We start from the raw sequence: 11,255 nt of genomic DNA, 5'->3' as shown, positions 1-11,255 counted from the left end.
TTTGTCCGACTTAACCGAGATGTTCGCCATTCTGAAGAAGCACAAGCTGCGCTTGAACGCCTCGAAGTGTGCCTTTGGTGTGGGATCCGGGAAATTTTTGGGATTCTTAGTCACGAACCGAGGCATTGAAGCAGACCCTACTCAGATTAGAGCCGTGCAAGAGTTGAAGCAGCCTAGCTCGGCTAAGGACGTGCAGCATCTGGCCGGGATGGCCGCCGCGCTTAATCGATTTATAAGCCGGTCATCAGATCGCTGCCGCCCTTTCTTTCAAGCATTGAAGTCAAAGTTCTCATGGGATGACGAGTGTGACCGAGCTTTGGCCGAGCTCAAGGATTATTTGTCTTCTCCGCCGCTGTTGGTTACACCAGAGCCCGGTGAGGAACTCTACCTTTACCTTGCCGTCTCCCAGCACGCAGTAAGTGCGGTGTTAGTCCGGGCTGAAGGAATCAAGCACCTCCCAATTTTTTACGTAAGTAAGACTTTGCTGCCGGCTGAGACGAGGTACTTGCCGCTGGAAAAGCTTGCGTTGGCACTGATGATGGCTTCGAGGAAATTGGCACATTATTTTCACGCCCATACCATCGTCGTACTGACCGAGTTTCCCCTCAAGGCCTTGTTTGAGCGCGCAGACTTTACAGGCCGAATTTTAAAATGGGCGGTCGAGTTGGGACAGTTCGATGTGAAGTTCCAGCCGCGCACCGCAATCAAAGCCCAAACCTTGGCCGATTTTGTTGCCGAGTTCTCACCTGGCACTCATCCGGTCTGCCCGGTCGACATTGCCGAGGCAGATGATGAGACGCACACAATGCCAACCGAGGAACAACCAGCCGACGAAGGTCGCGCCGCGGAGTTAGCGCGCACCATCAAAATTCCCTCAGTTTGCACGGTAATACCACCCGGCGATGCGATGACGGAGTTGTCTATCACCAACCCATTCACTCTGTCCGGTACCGCATCACCAAGGGGGGAAGGAATGGTTCCACACAGCTCAGAACTTGATGATTCGCCTACGGACTTGGGCATTCTGAATCGACTTGCTGAGTCCGGTGCCGAATCATCAAGGGGGGAAGGAATGGTTCCAGACAGCTCAGAACCTGCGGCCGGCTTCACACCGCAACCTGGTGATTCGCCTACGGACTTGAGCATTACAGACAAACTTGCTGAGTCCGGCGTCGAATCACCAAGGGGCACTGAATTTGAACCGGTCAACACCAACCTTGACACCGCACAGCCGAGCAGTTGTGATCCCATTGCCCTTCGCAACTCTCAGGACCCATCTGACTGCTGGAAGCTTTTTGTGGGGGACATGTGGAAGCTTTTTGTTGATGGAGCGTCCAACCGCCATGGTGCCGGCCTAGGTATTGTTCTTATATCCCCGGATGGCCTAACTATTGAGCATTCTATCACACTCGGCTTCCTGGCGTCTAACAACGAGGCTGAGTACGAGGCGCTTCTCGCCGGGCTCAAGAGCGCCATTCAAATGAAGGCTGCCGAGCTCCTGGTATACAGTGATTCCCAGCTTGTGGTTAACCAAGTTTCGGGGATTTATGAAGCGAAGGACGATAGGATGGCGAAGTACCAAGCTCTGGTCAGGGACCATATCAAGCAGTTTGAGGCAATCAAAGTCCAACGGATTGGCCGGGAAGAAAACAGCCGAGCTGATGAACTCGCCGGTCTCGCTTCCATGGTAGATAGTACGTCTCCAAACCCTCTGTTGGTTGACTTTCTTCCGCGGCCGAGCATTGAAGACGCCGGGCAGACGGATGTACTCTGCGCCGGGCTTGGTCCTTCCTGGATGGACCCCTTGATCTTGTTCCTCAGAGACCGGACTCTTCCAACAGACAAGAAAGAAGCACACAAGATCCGGGTGAAGTCAGAGCGGTTTTGGCTCTCTCCATCTGGCGCGTTGTATAAGAAGTCCTTCACCGGTCCTTATCTCAAGTGCGTGCACCCGAATAGTGTGGAGGCCTTCTTGTTTGAAATTCATGAAGGCATTTGTGGCAGCCACATAGGGGGCAGGTCCTTGGCCTACCGAGCTATTTCGCAGGGATACTGGTGGCCGTGCATGCAGGCCGACGCGCAAAAATATGTCCGCAAGTGCGAAAAATGCCAGAAATTCGTCCATCAGATCCACCAGCCTGCCAGGGAACTTCATCCCCTCACCAGTCCTTGGCCTTTCGCCATGTGGGGGCTAGATATAGTGGGACCACTGCCAACAGCACCGGGCAACCGGAAATTCTTCATCGCGGCCACAGATTACTTCACAAAGTGGTTGAAGCTGAGCCCTTGGCAACCATCAAAGAGAAAGACGTGAAGCGATTTGTCTGGCAGAACGTGGTCACGCGGTTTGGCGTCCCCAAGATTTTGATCTCCGACAACGGCACCCAGTTTGACAGTCGCCTATTCAGAGGATTTTGTGAAGATTTGAAGATAGAATTCTACAACTCCACCCCGGCCTACCCGCAGTCCAATGGTCAAGCCGAAGCATCAAACAAGACTATACTAGATGGGTTGAAGAAACGGCTGGAAAAGGCTAAGGGCAAATGGGCTGAAGAATTACCTAGCGTCCTTTGGGCATACCGAACAACCCCGCGACGTTCGACCGGGGAAACTCCATTTGCTTTGGCTTATGGCATGGAGGCGGTTATACCTTTGGAAGTTGGAATGCCCACCCTTAGAAGCGAAAGTTTCGAGCCCGAGCTAAATGCCGAGGCTATTGCCTTGGAGCTCGACCTAGCGGAAGAGCGCCGGGAGAAAGCCCTCATCCATGTGACCGCCTACCAACAAGAGCTCTCCAAGAAGTATAACAAGACAGTGCACCCCAGACCGTTCAAAGTTGGAGATTGGGTTTTGAGGAAGATTATGGGCAACACCCTGGTGCCAAGAGAAGGCAAACTAGGGGCAAATTGGGAAGGACCCTACAAGATCACTGGTCTGGCTGGCAAGGGGGCTTACCACTTGGAGGATCTAGAGGGAAGAGCCATACCCCGGCCATGGAATGCGGCCAACTTGAAACTGTATTATTTTTAAGCTTTTTACTTTCCTCTTTTTGTAAAGAAATTTTTTGGCTTGCAAAGCAGAATGTAATTCTTTTTCTCAAATTATAGAAGTCATTTTGCTTTAGCACTTGGGTTATTGTTTTAATGTTACGGGCCGAGATGATGTACTCCGGTTGGAAGAGTTGGTGTTTTGTCCAACTTTGGATTCCCAACCGAGATGATGTACTCCGGTTGGAAGAGTTGGTGTTTTGTCCAACTTTGGATTCCCAACCGAGATGATGTGCTCCGGTTGGAAGAGTTGGTGTCTTGTCCAACTTAGGATTCCCAACCGAGATGATGTATTCCGGTTGGATGAGTTGGTGTCTTGCCCAACTTAGGATTCCCAACCGAGATGATGTACTCCGGTTGGAAGAGTTGGTGTTTTGTCCAACTTTGGATTCCCAACCGAGATGATGTACTCCGGTTGGAAGAGTTGGTGTTTTGTCCAACTTTGGATTCCCAACCGAGATGATGTGCTCCGGTTGGAAGAGTTGGTGTCTTGTCCAACTTTGGATTCCCAACCGAGATGATGTACTCCGGTTGGAAGAGTTGGTGTCTTGTCCAACTTTGGATTCCCAACCGAGATGATGTACTCCGGTTGGAAGTGTTGATTTGTTCGACTTAGTTACAGCCGAAGTGGCTATTTCGGTTCATGAATTTGTCTTGTTCTGCTGAAGTGCTTAGACCGTGTTATGTATTCCGGTTCGATGAGTTATACCGAGATGTTTTGCTGAAGACAGAACTGATTACAACCGTGCATACACTTGCAAAAATTTGAATTTTCATTGATAAAAAATTCATTACAAACGGGGGGGACAGAGCCCGGTTACATCAAAAGAGTTGGAAGCAAAAATACAAAAACAAGGAAAAAGAAACCTAAACTAAGGGGGAAAGATTGGTGAACGCATCCTCGGCAGCATCAGCATCAAGGTCAATAGCTTGGCTTGCTTCTTGGGCGCCGGGCTCATCGTTGCCGGGTTGCTCAGGCACCTCGGCCTCTTCTTTCTCAGAATCTGTCTCCCCTTCCCCATCTTCAAGTCCCTCCTCGGCCTCAGCCTGTAAAGCGCTGAAAACATCGTTTGCATATGGCACAAGGTAGACCGGTAGAGAAGCTGGAGGAGGGTTGGCAAATACGTCGGTGTCAGAACTTTGGCCGAGGTGTTCGCAGGCGGACTTCCAACCAGCCTTAAAGTAGATGTCTTGGGTTGCAAAGACCTGCTTCTTGTAGCTTTGCTCGGCCTCGTTGAAGCCGGCGTTGTTGGCAGCCCGGCAAGCTTTCCTCTTGGCCTTCTTCAAGGTATCCACCTCGGTCTGGAGCTCGCTTTGTTTTTTCTCGGCTGCATTCAGTTGACCGAGCAGCCTGTTATTATCATTGTTGGCCATCTCGAGAGAAGCTTTAGCCCGGCCGAGCTCGGCTTGAAGGCTTTCAACCTGGCTGGCAGTGTCGTTGGCTTTCTGCCTAAGCCGGTGGATGCGCTCCAAAACCAAGTGTTGTTTTTGAATGGCCTGCACAAAGAAGCAAAGTTGATCAGAAAGGAGACCGAGCAGAAAGGAAACCGAACAAACACTTATGAAATTTTTCGAAGCAACATCCACTTACCCTGGCCATGGACTTCACCGACGATTTGACCAACCGGGTGTCTGGGACGTGGTCGCTGCCGACCACGTCGCTCGGTAGCAGTAGGGCCTTGGTCAGATCAAAGGCGAGCAAATGCTCTTTGTCAGCTTTGATAGAAGCCGTTGCCGAGATGTCCTGACCCCGGTGCTTCAAATGTGGGCGCCAGGCCGGCACTGGGGCGGGCGCGTCTGTTGGGTGCTCGGTGGTAAGCTCGGTGACTAGCTCGGCGGACGGGTCTGCCCGAGCTCTCTTCCCGGCGCGCCTCGTAGAGGGTTCTCTGCTGGATTGCCCAGCGGATGGAGTGGCAAGGGCGACCACAGCGCTACTGGATTGGCCGGCGGTTGGCGACCGGGTTACAACGCTCGGCAGCTCGGCGGAGGTGGCGGTGAGAAGATTCTTGATTCTGCTGCGCTTTGCCATCTCTTGCTCCTCGGTCAGACGAATGAGTGGAACGTCTGGAAGGGTAGGATCTGGAGGTGGCGAAGGAGCTCTGAGGAAGTCAGTTACTCTGCTCCGGCGCGGAGCGGAATATCTGTAAGTCGGGGTGTAGCCGAGCAGTTCGTTGCAATCTCGGTGACGGTACCTAAGCACGGCCCGAATTGTCTCGACGTTTGGGAATTGATAGTTGGCTTGTAAGGCTTGGATTGCTGCAAAGGAGACAGGAAAACCGGTTAGATGCAGAGTAACGAGTTAAACCAACCGAGCAAGGTGAGCGGCTTACATGAAGAACCGAAGTTTTTGTTTATAGACCAGCCCGGTACCTCGGCTGTTTCGTAGTTGCCGGACACCCAGAAAAAATCGTCGTCGTGCATGTCTTTATCCGGGGTGCCGGTTATGATTTTTTCCTTGCCCGGTCTTATTTTCAAATAGTAAGCTAGGCCATCACCCGTATGGCCCATCGTGTATTGCCTCAGTATCTCGGCTAGACCTAAGTTGATGCCTAGCCGATTGTTCAACTCGTGAACGCCGTTGATTATTCTATAAGTGTTGGTGGACACCTGTGTGGGAGCCAGCCTGGTGCGGCGGAGGAACTCAGTTATAAGAGGGTTGAGCGGGAAACGGAGCCCCCCCTCGACAATGGACAGCACGGTGAAGGGGCACTCCTCCCTACCCCAAGGTGTGGTCTCCTCTTCTGCGAGATCCAAATGGACATCGGCTGGGACGCCGTACTCCTCTCTGAACGCAGCCAGCGCAGCCGGAGTATCCACTAGGAAGCGGAATTTCCCCATTTCTGGCCGGCTTGGTATAGCCCGGTTGAGTGGTTTGGCACTGGTAATTGGTTGCTGCTCGGTTCTGAGAGACTCAGGAACGACAGTGGTCCCCTTGGACTCTGCAGGAAAATGATGGCAAGTTTAAGTGTGAGCGCGGTCGCGCAAAAGGAGCTGGATTTTAGCTCGGTCATTAAGAGTGCCAAACCACCCCGGTTTTCTAATCTATCTAAGGAGCCCGGTCGCCCTAGCAGACCAGTTGTTAGCCCGGATGAGCGACCAAGTCCTTTTGTTATCTCGGTTTTTGCTAGGGTTGAGACAAACTTGTTATTTGCTCGGTTTCATTGGTTTTTTAGATCAAAGCAAGACCAGGAGCCCGGTTCGCCCCAGTTCTCCAATGTTCTTCAGGAAGACGAAGAACACCAAGAACAGTGGGAGGTTTGGGACGGATTCTATGGCCTTTGCCCTAAATGCTACGTTTTTATACCCTAATGTGTGTAAAATGAAAGAAAATAGCAACTAGGGGGATCGAAAACCTTACCTTTGGAGGATGGGGGCTGTTCTTCCAAGAATGAGAAATGGCAGTCGAGTCTGAGGTAATGGCTTGAGCCACTGAATCGGCAGGAAGAAAAGCAACGGCAGGAAGAAAAGCAACAGTAGGAAGAAATGGAATGATGGGGGTCATGTATTTGTAAGCATGAGAGACCGCCCAAATTCAAAATCTGACAAGAACGGCGGGTTGGCTTCTCAATGACCAATGGGAGCTCGCCACGTGTCCCCATTTATGGCTACGTCAGGATTGAAGCGACGGGATGAAGAAACGAAGAGCCAGCCGAGCTACTTTCGACGAAAAGGCTGTAAGCCGAGGAACATGACCGGGGAAGGATAGCAGATTAGCTCGGTGAAGGCTTGGCGTCTTGACGACTGGAGAAATGTTATCTCAGTCGAAGTGAGTAATCCCAGTCACGCTTCCGCGGACGGAATTAAGGGGCAATTGAGAGGGTAATTTATGATCTGGAGTTGGGCCGAGGTGACGGCCGAGCAGGTTGAGGGCCCAACGGTGTATGGGGCCGAGCTGATCAACTATCCGCCCGGAAATGGGCTACCAGAACTTGGGCCGGGCAGAGTTTGGACTGAGTGTGTGCCGCCCCGGACCGTACGGAAGCTGCTCGGCCAGGAAGTGACCGGTCAGACCAGGATGCTCGGTCCGAGGATGGTCGAAACCAGACAGACCGAGAGACCGGCGCCCGGAAAGGCGCGGTCAGCCGAGGTAGTTGATTGACCGGCAAGAAGGCCAACCAAAGGAGGAGCCCGGGCTAGGCTTTGCCGAGATGCCGCCTAGCCCGGTCCTTCATGTGTTTGTCCGGCTAGGCGCATGGGTTTGAAGCATGACATGGCCGAGGTAGAACAGCTCGGCTGCCGAGCTCCAGCTGTGAAGTCAGGCAGTTGAGGTTAGGTGGTGAATGGCATGGTTTATGCTGACAGATGGGATAGCAGAGCCACGTGTCAGGAGATGACTGGGAGTGGATATGGGGCTCAGAAGGTATAAAAGCATGCCTGCGCCCCCCATACGTAACACGAACACATCTGTAAGGATTTCTTACACTCAAACACTCTCTCCCTTCTCTCTATCCATCCTATGGTGTGTGCTAACTTGACCGTCGGAGGGTTTTTCCGGCCACACACCGCCGGGTAGCTCACTATTATTTGCTCGCAGGTGATCGGACATCGACGGAGCTCGGAAGAAAGGAATACGGGCTTGCCGGAATATTTGCTCCCCGTACAATAGCCATGTCTTCTAAGATATCCTGGGGCTCTTGTTCTCTGAACTCTATCTCATGTGCTTCGACTTTCTTTCTAAAGATTTTCTTAAGCATCTGGCACTTTTCTGTAGGATGTCCTAGTGATCAGTGGAAAACACAATAATTAGGACCCTCGCGGTCCTTCTTCGACAAAAACTCTTCGACATGAGGCAACTTCAGTTCCCTGTTTGCCACCCATTCTTTAACTAAGGCCTTCACCTCCTCGACACTACACGGAAAATGAGTGTCATCTTCATAGTTTTTCCTCTTCTGACCTCTGAATTCCTTCCCCTGCGACTTTTATGTAGAAGACGCAGAAGCCGCAGTGACAGAAGGTCCTCGGGATGACTTGAAGCTAGCTTATAACTATTCTCGAACCCGATCTCCTGAGATTGAGATATGTTGATGTTTCGAGATCCTTCAATTAGTGCCAAGAAGGTGGGTAGCTTGTGATTAACAAGAAGCATCTTGTATCCGTTCAATGCCCCTTCAATACAGATTTGGACCAAGTAGCTTTCCTCCACAGCTTCATGACAGTCTTCGGCTTTGCCTTGAAACCTCTTTACATATTCGAGAATGTCTTCGCCTTCCCGCTGTTTTTCCTTACATCGGGTAAGCGCGGTTATCTTCTCAGCCGCTTGAAAGAATTTGGTATGGAATTTGTTGACCATCTCCTCCCAACTCCAAACGGAGTTTGGGGTCAAGTTAACGTACCAACTATATGCTCGGTCGGTGAGGGACTTAGAGAATTCTCTCAGCTGGAGGACGTGGTTTGAACCATGAATACCCAGAGTCTTGATGAACCGCACAACATGATCTCGAGCATTTCCTTGTTTGCCATCGAATTTGATGAACTTCGGCACCGTGTACCCCTCCGGGTATGGATAACTCAACATCTCAATAGGGGTAAGGCGGCTTGACATCCGGATCAGGCAAAGAGGGTAAAGTTCTCTTGCCCCGTTCGAGATCGAACATGGCTTGCACATCGGCGAGAGTGAGAAATTGTTGAGGGAGAGAACTTGATGGTGGTATTCTCAGAACTTGGCTTGTAGACCCGAAAACTAAACTTGGAGCAACTTGGCCATTTGGGTGTTGAGAATTTATCATCAGTGAAGACACATGACAATATTGGCCATCGGCACCTATGGACTGCTATTTGATGATGGGACGTTGCATTGGGTCCCATAAAGTTTATTGCACGCCACGGCTATACTGGGTTGGACTTGCAAACTTGGCGTCAGAGCCAAAGGAGACCCACTTGGTACATGAGTAGAATTTACAATCGGTGGAACAAAATTAGGCATGGATGGAGCACCATTTTGTAGAGGAATTTCTGTAGGCCTTTCTTGAACTTCCACAACCGTTGGAACACCATACATCATGGTGGAAACTCCTCCAACCACCGCTGGACCATGGCTTGATCCTCCAGGTGCGTGATTTTGCGCTCCATGGGCCGCAGGTTGGCCATGACTTGTTCCTCCTAGCACTTGATTTTGCACACCATTTTGTACATTTTCAGGGAGAATTTGGAGTGGATCTTGATGGTTTTGACCATTCCCAACATTACCATGAAGTTGTTGATGTTTGTCGACGCTGATTTGACCTCCATTTGTTGCCGGTGGTGCGAAATGTGAACCCATCACCAACATAGTGTGGGTGAGATTTTGAAGGGTCGCGAGAATCTCTTGTTGAGTGTGTTGGAGTCCTTGAATAGCTTCAAGGATGAGAGGTGAGTCTTGAACTTGAGTCCTCTCATCACTACCATTGGAAGAGCCTTGTTGATGAGTCTCATTATCTGCCATTTTTGCCGGAGTTATGTAGGCTCCAGATCTCATTGAGACCATTAACCAATCCGCCGCCCCAGTGAAGTCGCCAAATGTATGAGAGGGTTCACGAACGCCGTCGGAAAATTCGAAGATCTTCAAAGATCCTTGAAGAAAAATTCGAATTCTCTAGAAGATGATGAGAGGCTTAGATTCTTCAATAGTCTCAACTAAGAACACAAAAGTAAAGAGATAATGGAGAAAAGAGGTTGGGTGAAGAAAAAAGGCAATGTAGCTAGAGGGAGAATAATGGCAAGGTTCTCCCATGGATCTCTCACTTTCACTCTCAAGGTTGCTAATGGAGAAGGAAAATTAGTTCTTTCCCAAGAGTTTTTTCTCCAAAATCCACCCATTGTAAAGCTATGGGTGGGTGCTATTTATAGGCAACTCATATAATGTAGGATAGAGCAAATGTGCAAGACACATAGGGAATATTCTCTCTAACAACCTTGTCCGAGGAGGTGACCTCTCCGAGGATGAAGAAAACCTCGAAGAGGAGATTAACCTCTCGGCGAACCCTTCTTCTTAGCCACACCTAACCAATGATCCCCAATCATTCCAAAGGGTCAGGGGTAGTCCTAGAGGACGTCCTGCCGCATAAGGGTCAGGGGTAGTTCAAGAGAACACCCTGCCACAAATATTGCCGAGTCTTAGGGACCCCCTAGATCGTGCCACCTCGACCTGGGTATAGGCTAGTTTAACCGAAGAGTGAATTTATCTCCACTCACCGTCCTCGGGATCGGGACCTTTGTTCGAATTCCATTACGCCCATGGTTCTGGTACGTAGAACCCGGAAAGCTCCGAGTCCGCAAGTGTTCTGAGACTCATTAATGGAGCGGCTTCTAGATTGCGTCTGAATCCGTTCGAAACCAAGTGCTTCGGATCTCTAAATTCGTGGATCCGAACCCTTTTGAGTCCGAGCCCGAGTAAGTCTCTAAGTTTGTGGATCCGAACCCTTTCGAGGCTTAGAGCGATTCGGCCCGTTTGATGGCGATAAATCCGAGCCCACCAATCTTGGACTTACGATAAATTCGGACTCACCAACCTTAGACTATTGGACATAATTAATTTAATAGGTTCAAATTAACTCCTCTAACAAAGAGTCTTAAGGAGATTCCAATGCGAATTTAATTAAAGAACAATTAGTAAACCAATTGTCATACCAAAAGTTCGTGGAATTCCCATTGCCGATGAGCCATTTTGAGTTCAAAAGAACTGATCTCTTGACACTAGCAATTTCAATCCAAAGTTTCAAGCAACCCAACCTTTTAGACGCATGCCCAGGACAAATGTTTTGCACGTATTTATGTTTGAAGGTGGACCACAGGCTAGTTTCAATAATGAGTTTCACTTCAATAATTTAAAACTTGTTTGAAAAGTGATTTTTTAATTTTTTAATTAAAATATAAGGGCATATCCAGTACACAAAACTTCTATTTAAGCGGAATCTAAGATGCATGAAACTCCCATTTAAGCAATATCTAGAGAAGGTTTATGTATGAATGTAATATATATATATATATATATGTTACAATGATTTTTTATGAAAAAAAAGTAGAGAAAGTGAGTGAAAAAATCTTTGAACTTTTTTTTTTATGACTTCTATTTTTTTTTTTTGACTAAATCCTCATCTTCCCAAACAAGCCCTTAATAATAAAATGCCACTAGATGACTTATTTGTATCACATGGTAATTTGGGAGTTCCTCCTAAACAAGGAATTATACAATTTGTTCCCCCTTTGTATATGCACCATTAGCATTTGACT

The sequence above is a fragment of the Camellia sinensis genome, chromosome 10, assembly GCF_055761805.1.
Source record: "Camellia sinensis isolate YWXY chromosome 10, ASM5576180v1, whole genome shotgun sequence".
In the NCBI taxonomy this organism is placed as follows: domain Eukaryota; kingdom Viridiplantae; phylum Streptophyta; class Magnoliopsida; order Ericales; family Theaceae; genus Camellia; species Camellia sinensis.
Note: the sequence above shows the minus strand (reverse complement) of the source record.